General features: G+C 35.4%; 1 protein-coding gene across 18 annotated transcripts in view; it reads right to left on the bottom strand.

The window, feature by feature from the left end:
- The window catches only part of RALYL (RALY RNA binding protein like), a 772,862-nt gene that overhangs the window by 537,972 nt on the left and 208,138 nt on the right, over positions 1-26,752 (bottom strand). The window contains exon 1 of one of the 18 annotated variants that reach the window (XM_036998246.2): positions 5,038-5,102. The exons of the other annotated variants lie outside the window; for them this stretch is intronic. The gene's annotated coding sequence lies outside the window, so the exon portion shown is untranslated. Of the gene's footprint in view, positions 1-5,037; positions 5,103-26,752 lie in introns of those variants that run through there. 18 annotated transcript variants of the gene reach the window in all.

Here is a 26,752-nt window from a genome sequence, read left to right as displayed (position 1 = left end):
ACATATTATTATTTGAAAACAATTAAAAGGTCATAGATGGGTGATTTAATTTGGCACAAAAAATATTTAAAATCATTGATTTGTCACAAAAGGGAGCCCATGTTTTTCAATTAATTCAAACACATTGTGAATAAATGAAATGAAACTAATTTGACCCTGACTAATATGAAGCTGTAAATTTTATAGCAAAATCCATTACTGATAACAAAATATAAATTAATATTAAATATTAATTTATATTGGAGTCATCTCCTCTCCATTTCAGTTTATCTGGCCAGAAGATGAGAAAAAAAATTGTTTAATGATTTATTTCTCAAACAAAACTAGATCTATGATCTGCAGGAAGCAAATGAAACATGTAATATAGTTTTAAATACAAAATTTAAAAACTCAAATTTATTGTCTTGATAGTGTGCTATAAAGAAAAGAGTAGAAACTATTTCCTTTCTGCATAATTACCTACTACATATCCCTCTAAATTATCTTAAATCTTCCCAGAACAGTTATGGGGTGAATAGCAAACAAAAGGAAAAATATTAATTATCAAGTCATGTAATTTCTGGAAGGATATTTAGCTTCTATGGAACTAAGTTTCCCACATCTCCAACAGAAGGATGTTTAGCTACTTTTTTAGCAGAGTTGTCAGAATTAACAAGATAACCTGAAAGCATTTGGAACTAGCATTTGGTGATTGTTAATAAAAGTCAATTTCCTTCTACCTTTGAATAGACATTATAGAAATTTCTCTGATAATAAATATTTTTAAGTCTCTTTCATAAAAATAAACCTTTTTCTGCTTCCCAATTTCCTTCCTACCCCACTGACTTTAAACGCCTACTCTCCTTTCTAAATTTCTCGTAAGAACAGCAGTCATTGGCCACTACGAATCTTCCACTCCACCAAAACTCCTTATATTAATTTGCCAGGAAATCCGAGTTATCAAAACTAAAAGACTTTTTCATTCTTTAATTTATTGGGTCTTTCTGAGGCTTATGATGCTTTTTCATTTTCAAATTTAACTGCTCTTCTCTGAGCATTCCCTCTATTTCTTCCATAGGCTCTCCTCTCATTATCGGTTATGTCCTGGATCCAACAAAGGACTCCTTGATTGCTCCACTGTATCTGTGTCTCCGGAAATCTCATCTTCTTTCATGATTTCATTATAACCTCTAGGAGGACAACACAGGTAGACAAATGGATCTGCTAGAATGATCTACCTGGCAGGCAGATCTAACCATCTGTCACCTCCAGTGAAAACTCCCCTGGTACTGTTACCTAGAAAGAGGTAGCTGATATTGTGTTTATTTTTGCCCATGCAATGTTGTATGTTTTTTATTTTAGTTACTTATCCACAAAAAGGAAAAAAAATGAGATAAAACATAAAATTCTACTCCTCTAGCTTCTGTTGGAAAACTGAAAAAGTGAAAATATTGGGTCATTATTCATAAGCAATGAGGCTGAACTACACAGTACTATCTCAGTTTTTCCCAGTTCATTAGCATCCTCACCATACTATACTACTTTGCTGGCACTGGAGGTCACTAATCATCATGTTTGTGTTATTTTAATTATTAGGATAGACATAGAGGAAGTAATGCACTTTTTATGTCCAAGTCAATATTAAAAGTGGGAAAATTTAACCTAAGCACAGGGGCTCTGTGCTTCAAGAAAAGTTCCAGAAAGACATTCTGTGTCTAAACAATCAATTTAGGAAACCATTAAGTCAGCTGCTTCACTCAGTGTTGCTTGGTTCCTATAATCACTGAGACTGTGATCCTGGGGCATGACCCGAGCACCCACCTTATCCCAGCAGAGAGCTAGGGGTCTGACATGTGGAGACGCAGTGAATGTGCATGAAGCTCATGTATCCCAAGCGCTTCATCTGTGATGAGATTCCCAGTCCATGTTTGTACCACAAGGTACCGAGCCCTCTGTGCTGCTGACTGATGGAGCAGACAGAAGTTCAGGCTGTGAAAACTGAGTTCCCAAAGATCAACTGGAAATAAAAATACCCAGGATATGCTAGCTGTTCTCCCTGTCCTCATTTTGGACATTTAGTATCAGTGAGTCACCAATTCATAGTCACAGAGGACTACTCCTTAAATGCAGGAAAAGACAGGGTCTTATGGTGCTTTGTTAGGTGGTACCATTCACTTTCTGTGCAATGTTAGACTTACCAGTTAACCTCCCTGAGTAGTAACGTAATAATGGTAGGTGGCTTGTACCATGTACTTGACAAAGTGTCCATGATCTTCTCATCTTTACAGCCATTAGCCTAATACACCTTCACGGCAGCCTTATAAGGCATGTCTGTATGGTCACCACCCTTTACAGAGGAGGAGACTGGTGGTCAGGGAAGTGTCAGAACCTGGGTTGATTTCACAAACCCATGTGCTACACACTTGATCATATACTATGCTGAATTCAGTAAGTGGTAGCAGATAGGTATGTCCTTAGCAAGACATACAAGATCTTCAGGACTAAACTCTGGTTGTTTTCTGTTATTTCTTGCACTGGTTTTGTAATGCAAAAATACACATAGACCATCCAGCTCCCTAAGCTTGCATCCAAACATGACTGAACACTTCCTTGCCTCTTCACATGCTGTCTCCTATGGCAGGGCAGCCCTCTTGTTTAACCTTCAGTTGCACCCCAGAAATTAATAAGTTACCCTCTGTCTCTCTCCTTCCACAGGGGCTCCCATGGAAACTCTATCCCATATTGGGCAGCTAAGCACCTTGGGATTGATTAAGAATGAGATCTTACTCAATTTTGTGTCCTCAGAGCTTTTTATAGTTCTTGATATGGAGAAAGCAAGCAAAAATGTTCATTGTATGAGGAGAAGGGAATGAACAATTAATAAAAGCACTATCAAGGTTTTGATACTGAGGAAAATAGATTCTATAAGGAGCGTTTCAATTTGAAGCATTTAAATAGAATCAAATTGCAAGTGCTGAAATAAAGTGATCCTAATTTAAAAACAGCATCCATAAAATATTTTGTTAGCACTTAAATTTAGCTATGTCATCACAATGATGTGTATATATAGTCTTTTTTTTCCTATTTATACAAAAATAAGCATGGCAAGAAAATTTAAATTTTAGAAGAGTTTGAAAAATAAAACAACATTAAGAGAGTAACAAACATCTAAAATGCATTTCCATAGGTTTTCCTGCTTTTTATTCTTTGTGCCTTGCTGCTAATATCCCAACGTTCGGTGATATTCCCTTCTGTTTAAAATGGTATTTGCTCAAAAAGCGTTTGTTTTTTTTCTCATACCTTTACTTGATGTTTATGTTAAGATCAGTTTTAAATGGTGGTCAGAGGAACACATACCTATATCTGACAATGAGAAAAACATTTGGATATACTTTCACCCAGACATGAATTTTCGGGGCCAGCTGGAAGTTGCTGTTTGTGCCTTATAGCAAAAATGCACATGACTGCAGTCATCCTAAGGATGAGCGTCAACAGTTAAAGCACAATAGGCACAAGAGAAAGACCATTTATCCTGGAAAAGGCCACAGGCTTATCATGGGATGGGAACTGCAAGGGGCAGTGAGGGGGCAGCTGAATCAGAAAACATTAAAAGAAAAACAACAGGAAACCATTAGCTTCTAAATTCAAAGAAACCACTCAAATTTTTATCATTATTATTGATTCTTCAATAAGTCATAATTGAATGAATTTTCCCATTTAAGACGGTTTCAGGCAGTCCATCACTCCTTGTCTCTTTTCTTGGTTCTAGTACCTCCCGTGGCTCACAATCCTATCTGCTCTGTAGATTTGAACACACTGCCGTCCACGAGTAAGGGTTTTAAAACAAACTAAAAGAAAAAAATATTATTGTGGCTAGCTCAAAAATGAATGTAATTTTGAATATTCAAATACATCTTTCAAAGCTCTTTTGCCCTATTGCCAAAAACATCCCAACTATTGACTGTCCTAGTCTCTACTGACCAATCCACAAAATCCAGTCATTCAAATGCTGGACTCAACTGCAGCCTCTCTCCTAAATATGCCTAAATAGGCCTGTCTTCAGGGCTCCACCTCAGTAATTCCAATAAGTTATGAGCGACGTGAAGAGGAGGACCATTTCTCATAAAATGTTGAATCTTCAGAGATCTCACGTGCCTTACAAAAACCACAGAAGATGAAATTGAGCAAAGATTCTCCCCCTAAAAGTCTAGAGAAAAGGAGAAACTGTGAAATTCTCTTAAGAGAAAATACACAAATTTGTAATTTCAAGTTCACTTGAAGACTGTTTTATACTTTAGTATGCTTGAAAACAAATCTTTCTAATTAAAAAAAAGTACTACAAAACCATTAGAATTGCAAAACACATAAAGAGAAAACTTTGATAATAATAAATGATGGTAAAAATGTGGAGTAATTGAAACTCTCACTTATTTCTGGTGAGAATGCAAAATGGTAAAACTACTTTAGAAAATAGCATTTTTTTCTGATAGTGTTAAGCATATGGCCCACTGATCTCACTCCCAGATATTTAAGCAAGTTAATTGGAAACCTGTGTTTCCCTGAAAACCTGTACATAGATATTTGTAGTGGCTTCATTCATAATCTCACCCAAAACTAGAAACAACTCAAATATCCCTCGGCTGGGAATGGATAAACAAACTGTCATATCCAAATGGTGGAACAGCATTCAACATAAAAAGGAATGGATTATTGACACATGGAAGTAGATGAATCTCAAATGTTAACTGAAAGAAGCAACAAGACAAAAATGACTGCGCACAGCATGTTTACATTTATGACATTCTTGCAAAGGTAAAGCTATAAAGATGGAAAATGGATTTGTCTTTGCCCATGGCTGGAGAACACAGCAGATTAATTTAAAAAGTAGCAGCACATGTGCCACCATCTTATTCAGTCTCCCCAAAACAATCCTACAGGAGATAGAAATTATTTTTATCTCCTTTTCTCAGAAGACAACAAAGTTTAATAAAGTCAGAATCTGAACTCAGGCTCTTGCTGTTAATACCCCACCATTCTGTCTCAGAGCTGAGGACATACCGAATTTTAGATGTCATAAGAGAGATCACTGGGACCTTTCACAAAGACATATCTTCTTCATACCTTGAAGAAAGTACACATACAAAGTTATGAAAATAAATATCACTAAATTTGGTAAATGAATACTCCAAATTACTACCTATTTAAAACTCTCATCACTAAAATCACTTTTACATATGAAATGCTATATTTTCTCTCACAAAATTTCATAGTAAATTTCCACATACTGCCTTCATTATAATAATTTACAAATGTAAACTAACAATTTGGAAATATCATGAGTTAATAGTGATTCTATTATATTACTGTACTGTTAACATTTTTTCTGAAAAAAATTATGGCTACACATATCATTATGTATTACATTGCTTTAAAAAGTTTGAAATTTAGGCTAACCAGGGAAGATTATTGATATGTATGAATGAAGGATTATCAAGTATAAATCTAGAAGAGTCAATCAAATGATTTTTTAATTGTGAAAAAATCCAAACATTAGCACAATTTCAAACATATTTATCTTAAGTGTGACCATAAGAATCTGACAAGTTACTAACCTTGGCTGAAGAAAATGCTAGTATAGTCATCTCCATTTTAATTATTAAAATCAGAAACATTCATGGGAACTATGATTAAAATGAAGTCACATATATATGAAAACAAAAAACTATCAACCACAATTAATCTAGCCTCTGTAAGACATAAAGAAAAATCTTGAAAACAGAACTACAGATGTCACAAGGAACAAGAGATGTACACCCCTCAAGTACCCCTCACAGAAACAAGAACCCCTCAAAAAGGATGATCTAAAAAATAATGCAACACATTGATGTAATCAATGTGCACATTAAGAAAGTCTTGCATCATAGTGCAACTGCTTGTATTATGTATTCTTTGGCTTGAACTTAGCATTTCATTGAGTTGGTGACCTCTAGACACATCCCGCATGTCATGTTAAACAGGGACCTCCCTATCAGGACAGGGGGAAGGACACCCTGGAGAAAGAGAGCAAGCTGGAAAACAAACAACTCCTATGGCTGCTGGAAGGATGTGACTGATTCACGGCAACCATGCTTCCTGAGAAGGAGGCATCCTTTTTACTCAATTCTGCATTTCTTTCAGGACAGCTCTGAGGGTGTGAGTCTAGGGATACTGTGCCAAGAGGGAGTAGGAAAGACTGGATTCTGGACTTAAAACATAGTTCAATGTCTAGTTTTTAGGCGTGAAAGAAAAGACCAGTTCTAGAACTGAGTAAAGGCTAATAGGCTTCAGGGAAGACAGGTTGGCCTCAGTCTCTCTGTTGAGTATGGTAGTGATCGCCCCAAACACCGAGTTCCTGGGGAACAAGGAAAGCACAGGGTTCTGTGTTATGCTAAAATAAAAATGACAAAATCTAAGTAAAGCACCTCACATGACACAATCTTGTTATATTGTGGTTAGTACAAAAAGTTCTGGCCCATGACTAACTTAGTTACATTACTGTATCTATCTGGAGTCAATTAAAAAGTCTCTTCTGAGTATGTGATCTTCTATTTTCTCTAAAAATTCTGAAAACTACAAATTATTATTTAATAGTTTTTCCAGATAATGTCTGATGTGAATCAATTATACTTAGCACCACAGATTTGCACTTTGAGAAACAATTTTCATCCAAGATTTGTAGCATTTCTACCAATAACAGAGTGATAATATTATGTCTGCACGAGATATTTTTTTTAAAGGGAATCATATCCCTTCTCATATACACAGAAGTAAATCTGAGTTATGTATAGCTATGAATTCTAATATCTGTGTAGGCTGGTAAGCTCTGGTAGAGAGGGAAATAATCACAGATTCCTAACATCACAGAATCCTACATATCAAAGAGTATAAAAGCTTTCTCTTTTCCACACTTAACTGCTTTTCTTACTCTTCAAAGTTCCTCAAATAGAGACAGGGTATGCTTTAGGAGACTAATGCATTTTCATTCCATCTGAAATCCAAGTGGGGGCAACTGAAAAGGTGATGTCATGTTCTTAGAATAGTCAGATTAGTGTTTTCAGAATATCAGTTTATTTCCTTTCCTTTTATTACTTTTTAGATATTATTACTTGAAATAATAAAGATTACTACACTGAAATTGAAACATATATTGGCCTGTTTAATCAGGTATCTCAACAAAAGAAACATCAATAAAAACAAAATGTCAAGTTTCAAATCTCTCAAGTAAGTATATATACATATTCTTTTTGTATCAAGAAAATTACCAGGTAAAGAAATAATTCATTACTTTTGCTGGAATGGTACTATTTAATTTTAAAGAGAAGTGTTCATTACTCATATCAATTCTACATTCAAAGATTTCACAGGGCTTTCTAGTTAGGTAGGCCCTCAGCTAAAAAAATCTGTATAGACACAAGTTATATCATGCCTTCTGTTTTGGGTTAAATGATGTCCCCCCAAAATTCATATGGTAAAGTCTTAACCCCCAGTACTTCAAAATGTGACTGTATTTGGAAACGGTGTCTTTGAAGAGGTAAGTGAAAGTGAGGGCATTAGGAAGGGCCCTAATACAATACTATTGGTGTCCTTGTAAGAAGAGGACAGAGGAGGACACAGAGATGCACAGGAGGACAACCGCGGGAAGACAGGGAAAGATGGCATCTCTAAGCCCAGGAGAGGGGCCTTAGGTGAGCTGCCCCTGCTGACATGTTGATCTCAGAGTGCCAGTCTCCAGAACGGAAAGGCGGGAAATCCCTGTTGTTTTAAGCCACTCAGTCCGGTTTGTTACGGCAGCCCTAGCCAACTAACACAGCTTTCTACACTGTTCTCCTCGAGAACAGAAGATACCGTTAAGCTGAACAAGGAGGTCGCCACGGGAAAGTATCTGATGTGAATGCCAGTTTGAAAAAAATAGTTCTTGTCATGGTATAAAATTTGAAATGAAAATATGTATTAGACACTATGTATAAACATCATCCTGTTTTAGATGTTACATATTTTACAAAAGTATAAAATACAATCCTTGCTTTCTAAGACCTTACAATTTAAATGGAGAAAGAAAATAACACATGAAATAAAAATACTACGCAGCAGGGTAGATCTAAGTGCTCACCTGAGTGCCACCAGTTAGCAGCAGCACAGGAGTCAGGAATGGCAAGTCTAGGCACATTTGCTGTTTGGTTGAAGGAAAGAGAAACACCTGTGTCTACAGAGATATCTCTCTCCTGGTGAACGATACTAGAATTTCAGGATCTTATTTTAACTTTAGGAAATGACATATATGAGGAGTTATATATTCTACAGACATATTAGAATATATAATTATATATAGTACAAATAAATACTATAATATAAACATCACATAAATAGGAAACTAATATAACAAAAGATCACAGACTAACAATTTAACAATTTGGGTGGCTTAATACAACAGAAGTTGATGGTACCACAGCCCAGGAGGCTGGAGGCCCGAAATCAGTGTGCCAGCAGGGCCAGGCTCCTGCCAAGATTCTGGGCAGAGCCCTGTTGTGTCTCTGTTTGGCATCTGGTGGTGGTCCACTGTCTTCGCTGTTCTCCTTTGCTTATTGTAAGTGCATCTCTGCCTCCATCTTCACATGGCACCTTCCTTTGTATTTTCCTACCATCTGACAAGGCCACTAGTCACAGTGGATGAGGGCCCACTCTACTGCACTATGGCCTCATCTTAACCAGTTCCATCTGCCATGACCCTGTTCCCAAATAAGGTCTAATCTAACATACTGGGGGTTAGCATTTCAACATGATTTAGGGGATATAGTTCAACACATAACTAGGTAGGTTAGATAGAGATATTTTTAAAAGAAATGTAGTGTGTTGTGGGTGGTGAGAGTCAGCATAGTATATTGGTCAAGCATACAGCACTTTGGTTTGTGGAGTCAAAATGCAGGCCTTTCCACCCAGGTTCTGACACTTCCCTGCTGTGTGTCCTCCCCTCTGCCCACCAGTCTCCTCCTCTGTAAAAGGAGGTGTGGCCATTCAGATATGCCTAATAAGGCTGCTGTGAGGGCGAACTATGCTAATGGCTGTAAAGATGAGAGGACCGTGGACACTTTGTCAAGTACATGGTACAAGCCACCTATCATTATTACATGACTACATTGGTCGATTAATTCTCCCTCCAGTTTTTATGAGCGGAGTGTTAATGCCCTACTTTACAGAAGAGAAACTCATACTCAGGGAGGTTAACTAACAAGTCTAACATCACACAGGACATAAATGGGGCATCATGAAACCCAGCTGAGTGACTCTGGAGCTCACACACTGTCTGCCACTATATGCTGTCTTGATGGTGTGGCAGGCACTGTCCCATCTCAGGAGACAGTGAGAAATAGTAGAAATTAACCCGAATTATAAAAGGTTACATTAGAGGAACATTTTCCTCATCACCATAAACTGCTTTGAAAGTTAGTAATTTACATACTTAATTCATATACTCTAATTTTATCTAGTGAGGAACTGTTACAATAAATAACATAATATTAAAAAACTCAAAACTGTTATTTGCAATTTTATTTTTAAAAGTATATTTGTGTCTTATGCTGTACAGTTTTATAAATATGGCTTTTTCTATAGCCACATTATTTTGATTTTATAACCTCAGAATAGTTTTTGATAACTAAGGAAGCACTGACATATTCTTCGGGATAAAGAGAAAATTGTACTTGAATGTTTGCTCCCAATGGGTAACTCTCTAATGCTGGTTATTTATGCACTTAAACCCTGACCTGGAATGACAATTCACAGATAAAATATGAAGCTCCGCATTTCTAAAATTTCCTTCCTCAAAATCCTTTCATGAAATATTTTCAAATTTTACACTAGAGTAAATCACTGACTCTCACTGGTTTTCTCACAGCAGTTTTTATTGTCTCTATAAAGCTAGGTCTCAGGTGGAGAAGAGGAATGTTTTCCTAGTCCTTGTACATTACCACTTTGTAAGTGACTTTCTTTACTCTCTTTGAACAAAAAGAAGAGTGTATTTGCATTTGAACTTAACAACAGAGTACAGAAATAAAAAGAATCTCCAGAAAGCAATGAATATTCCTCCAAAGCCAAAATTGTCTTCAAATATAACTAATGCTTAAAATGTATGACTGCATAACAGAAGGAAAGAAATGTTTTTTGAGTCACACAGAACTGGCTTGAAATCCCAGCTATGGAGTCCCTGAGAAATTTGTATCATTATCTGGGTTTTCCATTTTCTCACTAAAAGTAAAGAAAAAGTTACTGGGAGGAATACAATAAATATATGATTAAGGTAACTAGCAAATTAGCACAGAGTATGTACTCAAATGTTCTTTCTGGGGCAAATTTAGTAGGGAGAAGTGAAAATCTATGTTATATATTTCCATGAAAAATGTGGCAGTTTGTTTAGCAACTCACCTAGAAATCTATGTTCTGTCTCTGTTGTTACCTCCTGACTGTTTTAGAGCAAAATTTTAAAATTTGAAGCAGGAGCAATACATGTGAGTTACTTGAAGGTAACAATTTTGCCCATGTTCATGACATAGAAGGACAGTGGGTAGGTATTAATTAAAAAGAGAACTAGGGGGCATGTCCTAAACAATATTTGCCTAGAATTTCTTAAAATGACTGATGGGAAATTTAATTGGAGTTTTTAAGAGGCAAATACCCAGCTTTTCCCCTCCATCTCTGACGCCTAAGCCTCCCCTAGTACATCAGACTGATTTTTTAAATGCTTACCGTGTGCCAACCACTCTATTTACATGAAAGTTCAGGAACATAGGGATCTTCTAACATTTAAGAATGGCAGTTCAACTCCCTCAGCGGTAAACATGTGAAACAAACTAAAAATAGAGATGTATATTTGTCCACATCTATTTTTCAAAGAGAAGTATAATGTAGCCTTTGGGGAAAAAAAGTGTTGTTTTCTCTTTCCTCTAAAAACACTTAAAAGGTCTCATTTATTTCAGTCCTCATTTAAGATAATGGCCCAAAATGCACTTGGACATTATTCAACAAAGGAATAAAGATCAAAACTACAAACAATATCAGGTTTTTAAAGATGTCAAATCTTAACAGCACTAAACCAGTTCTTCATTGTTCCTTCTGTTATTCTTATTTTGTAAGTACTCAAACAGCCTGCGCAATTCTTCACTGCTTCTTTTCTGCAATGATTTCCTTTTCAATGATTTAAGCAGTCTATTCTCAAAAGCAATGCTCAGAAATCCAATTACTATTCCAACACCAGGCTTTTGTAAGCCCTGAGCATTAAACCATAGAATAGGCTTCTCCTTGCCCTTTCCTACACCTCTCACTCAGGCACTCTGCATTTTCTTATCAAAAAGGGTTTTAGTTTTGTTTCGCTTTGCTTGGCTTTCTTTACATAAGGAAAAGTAGCCATAAATTACCTTAAAACAAACAGAAAAACTATTAATCATTCATGTGAAAGTAAGTCCAAGAGAATGTATAGAAGAAGAAAAATTGAACAATAGGCAATTTCTTCCTCAAAGTACTGTTGGTCTGTTCTACCTTAAAGGTGGTTTATGAATTATAAATTGTAATGTAGTAGTAGACATAAGTGACACATAATTTATTTCACATTTAACTTCTAGTTTGCCAGATAAATTTAAGGGATTTAAAGTACAGAGTCTCATGGAAAACACATTATAAAAGGTAACTTTCCTTTATATGCTTCTGAGTTCCTTCATTACATGAATATATTGTGTGTGTGTGTCTCTGTGCATGTGAGCAAATATGTATATGTGAGCAAATAAAAATAAAGAATAAAAAATACCAGAGATATTAGAGTAAAATTTCTAATTTAATTTCTGGAAGCAATAGGCAAGACACTGACAAAGGGTCAAGGAAAGAGATAAATCTTTAATTGGATTAAGGCTGACTAAATCCATTTAGAACAAGAACTCTGTAAGATTTTGTTGAACCATGAGCCATTTCTGAGCAGCAGTACTCTAAGAAAGACAAAAGCATGTAAATCATCTAAACTCTAAATCTGAATTGAAACCAATTTTTCATAGTCCATGTTAGAATGAAGCCAAGATACATGAGGGACTTCTTAGGTGTAATGGAAATTTTATGAATACAGAATCAAAAGCCCTGATGATCAACGACCATTTGGCCACCTGAATATCTGTTTAGTCTGACATTAGCTTTGGAAAATAAGAACATGTTTTTAAAATTTTAAAGGAAGCTAGAATTGATAAATTAGAAGTTTATATATTCTACAGAACTCTTCATTTCAAAATAATTTCAATAAAAACTTAAAATATATTAAACCACTTTATGTGTGTGTGTGTACACACACACACACACACACACACACACAATGTACACATACAGAGTAGAAGGAGAATCTGGGAAGACAAGTAGTAAGGCGAAAGTACAGGGTATGTGAGGGCAGGTAGCAGTAAAAGATACTAAAGAATGGACTGTGAAAGGTCTTTCGTTTTATGTAAACATGTTTTAACATCATTCTGTAGGTCAGTGTTTTCTCCAAATGTGATTTTTGCAGTGGTAGCAATAGAGAAATGCAGAATGCTTAATTAAAATGCAGATTACTGGGGCAAGCTCAGAACTGAATTTACAGGATGCAGTCCAATCATTTTACCAAGTTCCCTAGATACTTCTATAGAACTTTAAATGTGAAAGGCACTCCTAGATCAAGTAAAACAGACATGGCCTTACCAGTTTTGCATTATACAAAGAAGCTCTGGAGTCAGTGAGAAGTATGGGCTGGAGGGGCTGAAGCAAACAGCTGCAAGTCTGGCTGAAAGGCTATTCCAACAGCTAAGACAAATATGACAAGTGGCACAGTGTTAAAATGATTTAACACTCAATCATCTCCCATGGACACATTTGCTGTTTTCCATTCTGAATATCTGAGGTGATATTTTTTTCTTTGGTTTTTATCTTGGTAAAGGGGCCTTTAAAATGGCCCTGGGTCTCAGATCAAGGACTTATTGGAGAGATATTCATCCAAGGATTAAGTAAAAGGATACCATTATCCCAGGTTTCTTTGCACTTTGAATAATATTGGTATTATTCATTCAATATAGGATATACCTATAATATTATAGGTAGATTTGATTTCCTAGCCTCAATGTCCGAGTGATGCTCCACAGGTGTTGCAATGGTAAAGACTAAACCCAGATTTACTTGTCACCTCGAGTTCTATCAATTACTGAGAACACCACACACACACACACACACACACACACACACACGTTGCTGCCTAACAGCCATTGCTGCAGTTGGATCCCATTATTGGGCAGATCAAGTTCCCAGAGAGCCTTTGGAGTGACAACCTTCCTGGAGTCATGATAGGATGTTGAATTTGATAATTATGTGGAAAGAAAAATTCAGAATTTCTGTTTTGCAAAATTAGACAAGAAGCCATGGAAGAACATGTCAAAGTTAAGATCATAAATTTGTAGTAGTAGGCAAAATAGTCTCTCAGTAAAGGAGTAGAAAAGTACATTTTTAGATTAAGGCAGGTCTGAAGCACGATGGTACAGGGGCAGAATGGGGTAAAGGAGTTGGAAGGGTGGACAGTGAATTTCAGAAAAAAGGAAGGAAAGTCAGATGCGATGACAAAGAGTGACTTTGCTGAAACATAATAGAGTTAATGGGTATTGATATTAAAAGGGCTGAGAAGGTGAAGGTGCCCCAGTGATGGCACAAATTATTGTGAACAGGACAACTATACACAGCAAAGTCCTCCTGACTACAAGAAAGCCATGGAATAAATAAAACATACCATGGTGGAGAGCATTCGCCCCAGAGAATGGCATCTGGACAGCAGCCAGGGGGACTGAGGGGCTCACCAAGTCTCTGCATTTCATCATTCCTATTAGAATATGAGAGGAAGAACAGATGCCACCAGAGGACTGGAAAGGGAATGGTGCATCAAGGAGGGAACTAGGTTGAACCTGGAACAAGAAAGTGTTAGAAATTGTCAAGAAGATATTAAGACACTGCAAGGGAGTCCTATTTAAGGTTGAAAGAAGATTCCAGGGGATATAAAGGAAAACACTGAAAGGTGTCAGCACAGTGAGAGAGGTAAGAGGAACAAATGAAGGAAGAGCTTGGTTTCTGGAGGGAGAGAGATACTAAATTGCTCAATTTAAGCATCTTAACAGAATTACATTAAACTAGAAGACTAAATTCATGGTCCCACTTATATTCAAGTGAATGTTAAGTTTAAGTTAAATAATAAATTTGGAGTTTATAGACTCTTAACTGCTTTCTAGCAATGAATAATTCATTTCTCTTGGGGGAGGGGGCTTGGGGTCAGAATTTTTCCTCTTTCTGTTAAACTTACTCTAATCAGATACCAGCATTTCTAGACAACATGCAAATTAAGTTGTCATTAAACATTTATAATAGTAACTAACATGCATTGAGTGTTTAATATGTGGCAAAAATTGTGCTTTGTTTCATATGAATTATATCATTTTATTTGCATAAGAAACCTATGAGGAAGCCTTTATTATTGTTTCCATTTTCTAGATGAGGAAACTGATATACGGAGAGGTTAAATAATGTGCTCAACGTTCCACAGTCAGCGATAACAGAGTTGGAATCCAAACCCAACCATCTGACTTTACAGTCCATAATTTTAAGCACCACACTGGATGAGGGGGCTTTAGATCTTGTCAAGTGTGAGTATTTGGGGACTTTAATCAGAATTTGTAGAGGTCAGCAATTCCTGTGTGTGAGGAAAAACCAGGTGATGCATTACGTGATGAATTTCTGTTCCCATATTTCTTTTAAGTTGTTTGATCATGCTCGTTCAGCCACGGAGGGGAGAAAGAAGATCTTTATGTCTTTAAGAAGGTACTTCTAGAAAAAAAGAGAACAACATCAAAGAGCAAAATTCTGGGCTTTTGATTTCCAAACGCTGAGATTCTGAGACAATCAAAAGAATTTTTAAAATATTTGCTAAGATTTTAATATTTTCTCTGTTGAGAAGTATTGGGGTTCTCTGGAAGAGGGAAGAAAAGAGGGAACTAGACAGGGGAGTGAGTTAAATATAAATTCGAGGTATGCCTCCCATGTGGGTCCTTGCCTTGTCTGTCTTTTCTCTTCTGAGATGGTAGGATACTTAGGTGTTGGGGAATCCACCACAGGGGAAAGCCATACCTCCTTCCCAGCATGATATCTGAAGGTAGCAATCTCACACTGTGCCCTACTGGGCCATGCAGTGAAAATGATAGAGGTGACTATGGCCCCAGCAACGAGGACTGAACAAACTGGGTTCATCAAGAGAAAAGAGTCTAAGCTCTACAAGAGGGTTCCCAGTATTTTTCCTCCATCTACTGAATACTGAGGATTCTAATTTCGACTCTCCAATCTCTTCCCTCCAAAGGGGACCCTGCCTTACCAAAGGGATTTTGGGCATGAAGAATCAGGCACAGAGTTCCTTCATATTTTTGGAACACCAAGAAAAGTACAATTGGAATATACTAGTTTCCAATTGTACTTTTAGAAATATTTCTTCCTTTCCTAATCAGTATACATACTACAACTGTTCTGATGCTCTCTCAAAGCCTCCTCAAGTTCATCTTGCTCCCACTTTTTTGTTCTAGCTGCTTGCTAGCTCTATCACTACTGTAATGCCTATCAGTCAGCAGACATAGCAGAGACTATATTTATATTCTATAAACCTTGGTTCCACTTTGTAATGGAATAAGCCAAGGAAGAAAAGGAAGGAAGAACTAAAAATGTTGGTTGGTTCCTGGGTAGCTTATTGCTCTGTAGTGAGCAGTTACAAAAACAATATGGAAAAATGCTGTGCTTTCCTAGGGGATAAATTCACAAGAATTCTTTTCTCTGTTACCTGGTCTGAGAACTGAGTAAACAGTATCGACTTTCACTTTTAAATTGGCTGACCATAAAAGGTATCACCTAAACTGGAACCCATTTAAGAGTAAAAAGATGACTACTAACAATTAAGTCTTTAAAAGTATATACTAGGATTTTAACTAGAGCAAATTAGGAATATGGTGGCCCTAGTTTTTGATGACTTGCACCAAAAACTGAACTCCTATGAGTTCATTATATGACCTCTACAGAGGTATCTTGTAATAAAATATATGAAAAATAGTTCAAGCTAATACTTACAAAAATCCCACTTTTCATTTTCTCTTTCTTTCAGATCCTTGAAAGAACCAAATCATTGTGTCAACTCTTTTTTCTCTATAGAAGAGCCATTATACGCCCTCTTTGCCTACTTCGGGTCTGTCCATTATTTGGAGCTTGCTAACAGCCATCTTCCCAGGGAAGCCTTATCTGCCCTTTGTCCTTTGCTCACCTCCCCTCCTGCCACACACTAGGTTAGCTCCCTGGATTGTTGCTCTTATCACAGGTAAACTTCTGTATATGTTGTGTGATATTTAATATTTGTCTTGACCAAGTAGCTCTTACATGCAGTGAGGACCAGCATGAGGCAGGACTTTGCTTGTCTTTGTATATGTAGCTTCTAAGTTTCATTTGGGATATAATAAATGCTTGATAAATACTGAGTGAATTAAAATAACAGAAGTTTCCTTCATTGCCAAAGGGGGATAATTATGAAACAAATCTCAACATGCCAAAGAAGCAGTAAATTTACATGATGCTAAGATATCTAAAAACTATTTAACTCATCTTTGAATGATCCTTAATCACTCACTTTTGCTGGCATTGAGCAAGTGATGCTACAATCCAAAAGTATTAAAGTGTGTCAATATTTTATTCATTCTTGAATGAATGAATGAATGACAAGGAAATGTGTTAATAACAGAATTGTTAAATTTCCTATAAAAATAATACACACAAAAATATAGGCACATACACACATATTAAGTAAATAAGTAATACTGGCTTGTCAACCCAGTGATTTATTTTTGTTCATTTTACAAAAATATCAGTTTTTCATTTATAAATGTGGTCTGCATATAAGACACAGTTCCTCTAGGGCACAGTGGAGTTTAATAATTCAGTCAGAAATGCAGAACGGGCTGCAAGAAACAGACAAGGAAACTGCCACCAGGTTTTTGCTCTAACTAAAAACGTGTCTACAAATAGACTACTTCTATTCCTTAAAAACAGGGACAGTATTTTTACGGTGAAGGGAATATCAAGTGGCCTAACTTTAATTCTTCTAGTGAGAAATTATGTGATTGTAAGATCCTTTCTGGACAATTAAATGCCTTAAATAAATATTTTCAGTTTTGTTGGTCCATCACAATAACATATGGCTTAAAAATTGCTGCGCCTAGGACCTGAATCTTGGATTTCAGGGTTTCTAGGGGCACAGGTCTAACCTTGTGCTTCAAGGCTCCAGACAACTAGTGTGTATATCCAGGGATGAAAACCAGAACTGACAGAAGCGGGACAGGCACATCTCTTACTCCCAATTTCCTAGGCTGTAAAACTGGGTTGCAGTACAGCCTTGTAAGGTTGCTCCCAGAAGAACATTTTTATTATTCTGAAGGAAAATAAAGTATAAACACCAGAAAACCATGGAAAAATGCAGACAGGGAAATAAAAATGACTTCAGATATTCGGTAACAACGTCTAGAGGGATAAAATGGCACCAGCACTTTTTTAAACTGTTTTTAATTTATAATCTAAAAGGTGATAGTTGAACCTTAAATATGTCTTCCTATCAGCTACCATGATAATCAAAACCATTTATCTCAAATGCCTATAATCATAGTGGAAGTTACAAAAACATAGGAATAATTGACAGATCTAAGCATGTTGTCCACCAGCCAACTAAAACATTTGCTCTACCTCTTCATTTAGTTCCCTTCACCTGCCATCATAGAAGCCAAAGTTATTTAATTATTCACTTGAAACATAGAAGTTAACTTTCTGGGTCACAGTCAGGTATAGTAAGAGAGGTTATTTTTAGCAAACTTGCTCTCGGGAAATGACACATTATTGAACTATGAACCAAATTGAACTAGGCCATCAGGAAGAGACCAAAAGTGAATAAAAATTGCAAAGCGCTGTTAACTTTACTATAAAGAATGACAATTGATATAGAATTTATATTAATAGGATGAATATGATTTTCAAGAAAATTTACAAATTAGTAAAATGTTGTTATGTAATTTTGAGAAAATGACAAATCTTATAGGGGACCAAAAGAGAGGAACAGTGTGAGACCATTTTTCGTTTGAACACAGTAAGAGCTTTGTTGAAGTACATGCTTTTATTAATTCATATTTAAATTCCTTTACTTCAAAAGAAACAATTTGAGGTTACATTAAAAAATAAAAAGTAAAAACTAGCATAGAATAATATAATTTTCAACAAGTACAAAACTGTTCTGACATATATGCCTACAAAGGAAAATATGACTAGAAATAATAATATATGCTACCAGAAAAATCTATGCTACCGACTTAATGATGAAGGATTTGCTTCATGACTTAAAATAGGAAATAAGAAACTGATCTTGATTACATTAGGAACTCCCCATAATAACACTCATTCAATATGCAAATCATTTGCAAATGAAGATTATCTATTCAATTTATATAAAACCTTATGCATCCCTCCTTCACTTTGAATATAGCATAAGGTAGAAGTTATGACAATTTGCACTTTCCTACATGTTCTAACTGAAGATTAACTGTGTTTGACAACTTTAAATATACAGCTTTCTACAAGGAATGTATTCCAGAGAAAAATTTTAAAAAAAAAAGGTAAAGTGAGATAAATTCTCTTTTCATATGCAAAACATTTAGTGAAAGATGTTGGAATGTCCAATTAAACTTGGTTGCTTATCCAAAAGCATATCAAAACATATAGAATTTGTATGCCACTTATAGCTGTGTTTGGTAAGAGGGGGAAGTTTTTTACCTCCATCTGTAAACATACAGTTTAGAGTCAGGATACCACTTAGTCTTTACCCCAAGAAACTAAATATTTATAAATAAATATTCATAGCATTCATTTATGATTCTTTAATGAAAGTGTTGCACAACATACATAGATAATTGAGCAACAGATTAACTGAAAACTAAGTACTGTAACTTTAAAAAGTACCTCAATGTTTTAAAATTCCCAGACCTTGCTGTGAATGGTTTCAAAATGACCAATTTTCTGGGGAAACTTCTGATTTAAACAATGCATTTTGAAGAACTAGAAAAATTTCATTTCAATTATGTATATAATTATATATTTAGTATTTATATAATTAGTATTATACAATAGCAGTAAGAAAGGAATCATAGTAAACATTTCTTGTCCAATCCTTTGTGCTTTTTTTTTTCTGTACTTATTTTTTCATTCTTTTTGTTTCCTCGTCTATCTATGCAAACTTGCTATCTATCTATGCTCCAAAGTCTGTAGAGGTTTGCTTTTATAACCTCTTAGTAAGTTTACCACTTACTGAGTGCACCTTGGAATTTGGGGTCAAAATGTTTTTACTCTGTACTATATACCCCTACTACTAGAGCTCAATTCCTTGTACCATCAACTGTTGGAGGATTGTAGCTACCTGGGCCTTTAATGACGTTTTTCCTGCATGTCTAAATCTATTTTCTCTCTAAGGAGCCAAGAAGATATCAACCTAATTGCTTTTAGCATAAAAGTTATGCAAGAGAGATTGCAGATTACTTTTATCATTAATATAAAGCCTGAATATAAGGAAAAGGAACCTATAATTAGGTGGTTATTAAAGGAGTAAAAATTGGGCCTAAGTATCCCAACTACTAATATAATTTTACAGTATAAAAGCCTTTGGGATTAGCAATTCATTTGTGATATATAAATGAAACCCACTATAAAAACTCCCTAGATCAAAAATGCCCAGCTTTCCTTAATAAGGTTTCCATGTGAAAAGGAGAGTGTTAAGTGAACTATCTGTTACAGAACATGCATAACGCTTGGTTTATTACATTCAGAAAGTAAGACACTACCACTATTTGAAATAAAAAATGAAATAAATATCTAGTTAGCACTAGTCATTTGTAGGACTTCAGATTTGCTTTATTTTCTAAATTCGATCAGATCCCTTCAGTTCACAGGACACTTAGCTTCTAGCTCTTACTAGACTTTTAGTTTTATTTGTATTTTTATATTTATTTAATATTTGTTCCTCTCTACACTGTAAGGAATATATTTTTACTTGCCTTTGTACTCTAAAACCAATCACAGTGATTAAGAATTAATAGGATTTCAATAAATACTTGCTGAAATAAGAATGCTGAATACTGTGAAACAAGTAATAACATTTTTTGAGTGTTTAGCATGTGCCAGGCACTTCTAAGCACTTTACCATATCATATCTTAATGGTCTTCTTCCTCTTTACCACACTAGTAAATAGATTTGCTTATAGCCCTCTTTTTACCAATGAGGAAAGAGAAGCAAATTTAAGTGTCTGGCGATTTGTCACACAGCTTGTAGGTGGCAGAGGTGGGATCTGAATCTAGGAGATCTGGGAGTCTGACTCTTTGTCTTTACCACTACTCCATGGAGCTATTTTTGGATATTAGAGTACATATGACAACTTTCAGCTGTTGGAAAAACACTTTCTTTTCAAAGGCAAGTAATGTTACTAGAAAAAAGTATTTAAACAAATAATCTGTGGTTGAATCTTTGACCACTATTTAATAAAAAAAAAAAAAGAGAGAGAAATACTGATTATCATTACTATGTGCCTGGCATGATGCAAAAGTCTTTACACAGATCATCTCATTCAGTCCTCGCTGTGGTGAGCACCATGCTGCCCAAGTAGCCGCACACAGACATTTGGTAGACAATGGTTGAACTGAATTGCTTGTTCTAAAGAACAAAACCAGGGAAAAAGTGAGAGGACTTAATGTTGCCCACATTGAGGAGTTTCAGATCACCTGGCTAGAGGATTAAAGGAAACCTTTGGTGAAACTGAGAGGAACAGTGAGTGCTGAACAAGCCACTGAGAGGGCTGCAAAACGGAGTCGCTGAAAAAGGAAAACACAGAAACTAAAGACTTTGAAATATTAGCTGACAGCTAATCTGGAGCTTCCTGGGTAGTGGGCCCCATCAGCAAGATATTATTTCTAATAATAGAAATTAAAGGAGAGGAAGTATTCAATGATGATAAGCATCTGTACTTTGGAAACAGACTTCCAGGGTTAAAAATCCTAAAGCTCATATTCCCTAACTTATTAAACATGGGTAAGTTTCCTATCCATTCTCCTCTTCAGTGTTCTAATCTATAAAATGGGATTTCAAATATCAGTGAGTGCACAATCTTCATTGAATAAGTAAATAATAAAACACTTAAAACCACGTTCTGTCACATATTAAGCACAAGTAAGCTCTTATCATTGTATTATTTCTTTTCAACAAAATAAATCCCTCTTCTCACAGCCCAGTTATCTTTTATTTCTTTTTCTTCAAGTATAAAATTATAAACCATTAGCCAGTTAAAATTACAAGATATTCAATGTCAACTTTTACTAATAATTCCCAGGATACCAGTACTCACAAGGCAAGATAAAAAGCAGGGCAAAGTCTACATCCACATTAGGACCCATTCTTGCCCAGATTTAACAAGAATTTTTAAGAAACAAATAGTTATCACTTATAGAAAAGAAAGCTGTTGTTTATGAAACGTCATCATTTTTATACTTCAATTGTTATGTAGTTCACATGACATTTTCCAGTGAGACACGCTCCATATATGTATAGACATGCACGCAATCCTAGACAGACCAGGAGCATTCTATAGATTTAAAAAAAGCTCTCTGATGGAAGTGTTTAATCAGCCTGCTTGCAGGAGTTTTGACTTGCTCACCCTTCTTTATTTGGGGGATCCCCCCAGTGAGGCAGACCATGCATTACAGGCCACCTGCAGACCACTTCCTGGCAATAAGCCAGGCGTTGAAGCTGGCAGAACCTCAGCCTGCCCAGTTCCTGAATGAGTGCATAGAGGAGAGCTGCAGTGGACACTCGCTCACCCTCCCCCAGGCTGACCCCTGCCTACTCCTCTGTGCCATTGCCTATGTTTGGATCTATTAGCACAGCAGTTGGCCTAGCCTAAATCTTATAGCTTTTAAGGTGATATAATTGTAGATATAACTGAAATGATAAATACATAAACACATCATAATACTTACATCACTACCTCATATACATCAGTACACTATGTATACTTTCTTTTCAAATAAGGTAATATTTAATAGCCTTCTTACTCCTAGATTATTAGGTTAATGATTTTGAAATACTTGAAGTGTGTCCTTAGTCATGTCACTTACCTTGGACAATTTATTTACCAAGAATAAGCTTTAATTTCTTCATCAATATTATAGCTAATAATAATAATATGATGATGATGATGATAACGATGATGAAAGATGTATCAACTTGCTTTATTAACAGTACCAGTTTTACAAGTGAACCAACTTTGAATATACATGTGTATATATATATATGTATACACACACACACACACATGGGAAATTGAAGTCCTTTTTAATTTATATTTTCAAATTTCATTTTCCATTAAAAGTGATTCTACATTTGGAGAATTTGTATTTCCCCTGCCTTCTGTCTAAAGGCAGAACAACTTCAGCAAACATTATCCCTGCAAATGATCTGTCCTAACACTGTTTGCCACTCTTGATCATTACTGAATCTGGACGATAGGTATATAGGACTCCTTTAATCATTATCTCTATTCCTACATGCTTGAATTTTAGCATAGTAAAAAGATTTAAAAACATAAGACTCTCTTTGTGGTTTTTGCATTCTTTGAAACTCTGGAACGATTGGCCAAGAGGAGAAAAGGCAGCAAGCTGTGTGGTGGCCTGGACTACCCCCCACCAGCTAAGCTGAGCCGGAACAGAAACCACGGAAGAAGCTTATCACACTAACAATGTACAAGAAGACACACACATATACCAGAGACTGAGGGCTGCTTTTGTATGCCTTTCACGCACTGCCTGCTTTCACCCTCAAACCAGACCTGTGCTGATGTGCCAGTATCCCCATTCCCCAGAAAAGGAAATGGAGGGATGGTGAGGTGACCCAGCTCATCCAAGGCCATGCGGCTTATATTCTGATTCTAAAACTTGACCTTACACTCTTAGCCACAATAACAGCTAGATACTCTTTCTGTGTATGTACTGGTTTCATTTAGGAATATGTTGGAAACATATATTTTAAAAAATTATTACAACTTAACAACAGATAAATAACCCAATTAAAGAAATGATTAAAGGAAACCTTTGCACTCTGTTGGTGTAATTTTAAAATGGTACAAATGGCTATAGAAAACAGTATGACAGTTTTCAAAAAATAAAAAAATTGAACTACCCTACAATCCAGAAATTCCACTTCTAGATGTATCCCCAAAAGAACTGAAGACAGGGTCAACAGTCACTTGCAAACTCATATTCATAGCAGCATTATTCACAATAACTTAGGAATGCAAGCAACCCAGATATTCATCAGCAGATGAATGGCTAAACAGCGTGGTAAAAACATATAACGGAATATCATTCAGCCTTAAAAGGGAGGACACACTGTGACATGCTAGACATGGATGAACCTTGAGGACATTATGCTTAGTGATAGAAGCTGTTCACAAAAAGACAAATACTGTGTGATTCCATTTATACAAAGTATCTAAAGTAGTAATACTAATAGAAACAGTGTGTGCAATGGTCATTACTAGCAAGAGGCAAGAGAAATGGCAATTGTTATTTAATGGGTAGAATTTCAGTTTTGCAAGATAAAAAAGTTTTGGATATCTGCTGTACAGCAATGAAAATATACTTACCACCACTGAATTATATAGTTAAAAATGTTTAAGATGGTAAATTTTATATTATATAATTTTATCACAGTTAAAAACTTAAAAGATAATCAATGGATCTAAACAGACATTTCTCTAAGGAAGTTATATAAATGGCCAATAAGCCCAAAGAGATGCTCAACATCGCAAACCAAAAGGGAGATACAAATTATTGTCACAATGAGGTGCCGCTTCATACCCACTAGGATGACCATAAGAATAAAACAGATAATAACAAGTATTATTAAAGATATGGAAAAACTGGAATCCTCACGCACTGCCAGTGGGAATGTGATATGTTGCAGACACTTTGGAAAATAGTCTAGAAGTTCCTTCAAAAAGTTAAGCTGAGAGTTACCACACTATCCAGGAATTCCACTTTCAGGTATGTAGCCAAGAAATGAAAACATATGCTCACACAAAAACTTGTACATGAATGTTTACAGTAGAATTATATACATTATATATTATAACCAAAGGGTGAAAACAATCCAGATATCCATCAACTGGTTAATGGATAAATAAAATGTGATATATCTATTCCACACATTATTCAGCAATAAAGAGAAATGAAGTACTGATACATGCTACTACATGATGAACCTTAGAACCGTTATGTTAAGTGAAAGAAGCCAGTCACAAAGAAGCCAGTCAAACATATTGCATAATATTCCATTTGTATGAAACGTCCAGAGAAGACAACTCTGTAAAGACAGGTATCAATTAGTGGTTGCCAGGGGCAAAGGATAGGTGATGGTGGTGGTTGGGGAATGACCACTAAGGGGGGCAGGATTTCTTTTCAGGGTAATGAAAATGTCCTAAATTTGACTATAGTGATAAATGTTCAGTTCTTTGAAATAAAAGAAACTGAATTGTGCATTTTAAAAAAGCGAATTGCATATATAAATAACAGCCCAATAAAGTTGTTTATAAAAAAGAAAATGTGTTGGAGGAAGCTTCCAAAATTTGAAACAGAGAATAAAATAAAGTTTGAAATGTCATATCATTTAAGGAAAAAATACATAGGCAATATTTATGTGTAAGGGAACAATTTTCTATTACCTATTCATATATTAAAGAATACATGTGTTTACATACACATATATATACGTATGAGAGAGAGGAAACAAAAAGTACTGGCAAGGTTCCTCTATTACTATATAAGTTTTCTTCTCTGATTTTAGATGTTTCAAAGTCTATTAAAATTATTCTATGTCTGCACCAGTACTCCTTTGAAGATTTTGAGAACTAGAAGCTTTGAGAGTGTAACCTGCCTTCACCTTCTTTCAATGCCAAAAAGGACAAATTCCAGCAAATACTGAATATGTGAGTTCTTTAATGGTTCTAGAAAGCATTGGTTTTTATTTATTTCAACATGCTTGGTCTTTTAGGCCCATGCTAGTTGAAATGTTTCCTGATTATACAAACTTAAGTATTCACTTTTGATGTTCCTGAGTAAGAAGTTGTATACATATATTTGTGTAAATGGTTTATTCAAATAGTGATATCCCATCAAAAGAAAATGCCCACAAGTGCTACCTCTTATTTTCCACTTACCCAGCACTTTCTGTTCCAGAATATATTTGAATATATTTACCTAATATTACAGTCCCAAGAATTACTTAGTAAACCAAGCAAAATATAAGGGAATTTTTTTCATCAGTTTTCATCATCACCTCCATATGACTTCATAACGCTTAACTGATTTTAAAATTGTACAATCTAAGATCTCAAAAAGAAATATAACTGGACTTTCTAAAGCCTGGAAATTCACTCTTAAGCACCTAGGTATACACACATACATAAAATTTAGATATACATAGAGAATTCCACAAGTCTTAATTAGCTATTTGTGCCAACATTTAATAATACAGAAATATCAATTTCCTAAAGATGCACTAACATATACCCAATATTTTTTCTTAAACAATACACTGTGACCTAAATTCAAAATAAAATAGGTGATATAGTTAATTGAACTTTTTTCTTTTTCTTCTCTCCTTTTCTTTTCATCCTAAATGGCATGGCATCACCTTGCTTCCTTCTTATTTAGCAAAAGTCTATAATTGTCTTGCATCATTTTTATAGTTTATGGCCATTAGACAACAAAGATGAAAATGTGTGGATCACTAAACTACCTTAAAATTTAGAATAGTCTCATCTTTACCTATGGTTTTAAACAATGTCCTACAAAAATAGCCTAATAAAAGAAGCAATTCTATTTTCATATTAAAACTTTAATATCAAAGTCATCTTTAAAACTGTAGCCCAAAGAAAATACGAGTCTTTTTGAGATGAGTTAAAAATCTGAAAAGGGCATGTAGATTTCAGATGTTAATTTTTCCAAATTATATTGGCAAAGAGCTACTTTCACCACCATCTGGCAAGAGTCAAGCACTTCCGATTTCTTAAAGTCAAGATCATCAGTTTGCAGGATAGTGTTGATTCCTCTATTTACTAGGGTGGTGGGCCAACAATACCTGATCTTGTTTCAGTCAGTTGGTAGGTACGGGATCATATATCTTAAAAGCTTTTTAGAGAATCTCTGAAAGTTACCTTTATTTCTAGAAAACTCTTTATTACCATTAGGTAGTCTATATAATGAAATTTAAGACATGGATTCAAGACAACCAACAACAAAGGATATTAAAAAATCGGTTTCATTTTCTACTCTCATTGGAGCTCCTAAAGAGAATCCATCACAAATGAATAGTGTCTCGTGCACGTTTATTTTAGATAGCATGCGTAACATGCTTAACATGGTGATATCTTTGCAGGTGAGGATGTCATTATTTCATTATTTTTTTGTCTATTTCTCTATAAGGGCATCACTTTAATAAAAATAAACAAAACAAAAGCCTCATCTCCTGCCCATTGGCAAAGCCTTTTGCCAAACCTGATGTAGAAAGCACAAATGGGGAAACAAGTGACATTTT

Source organism: Manis javanica, chromosome 2 (assembly GCF_040802235.1).
Source record: "Manis javanica isolate MJ-LG chromosome 2, MJ_LKY, whole genome shotgun sequence".
Lineage (NCBI taxonomy): Eukaryota > Metazoa > Chordata > Mammalia > Pholidota > Manidae > Manis > Manis javanica.
This window is presented reverse-complemented; position numbering and strand designations above follow the sequence as displayed.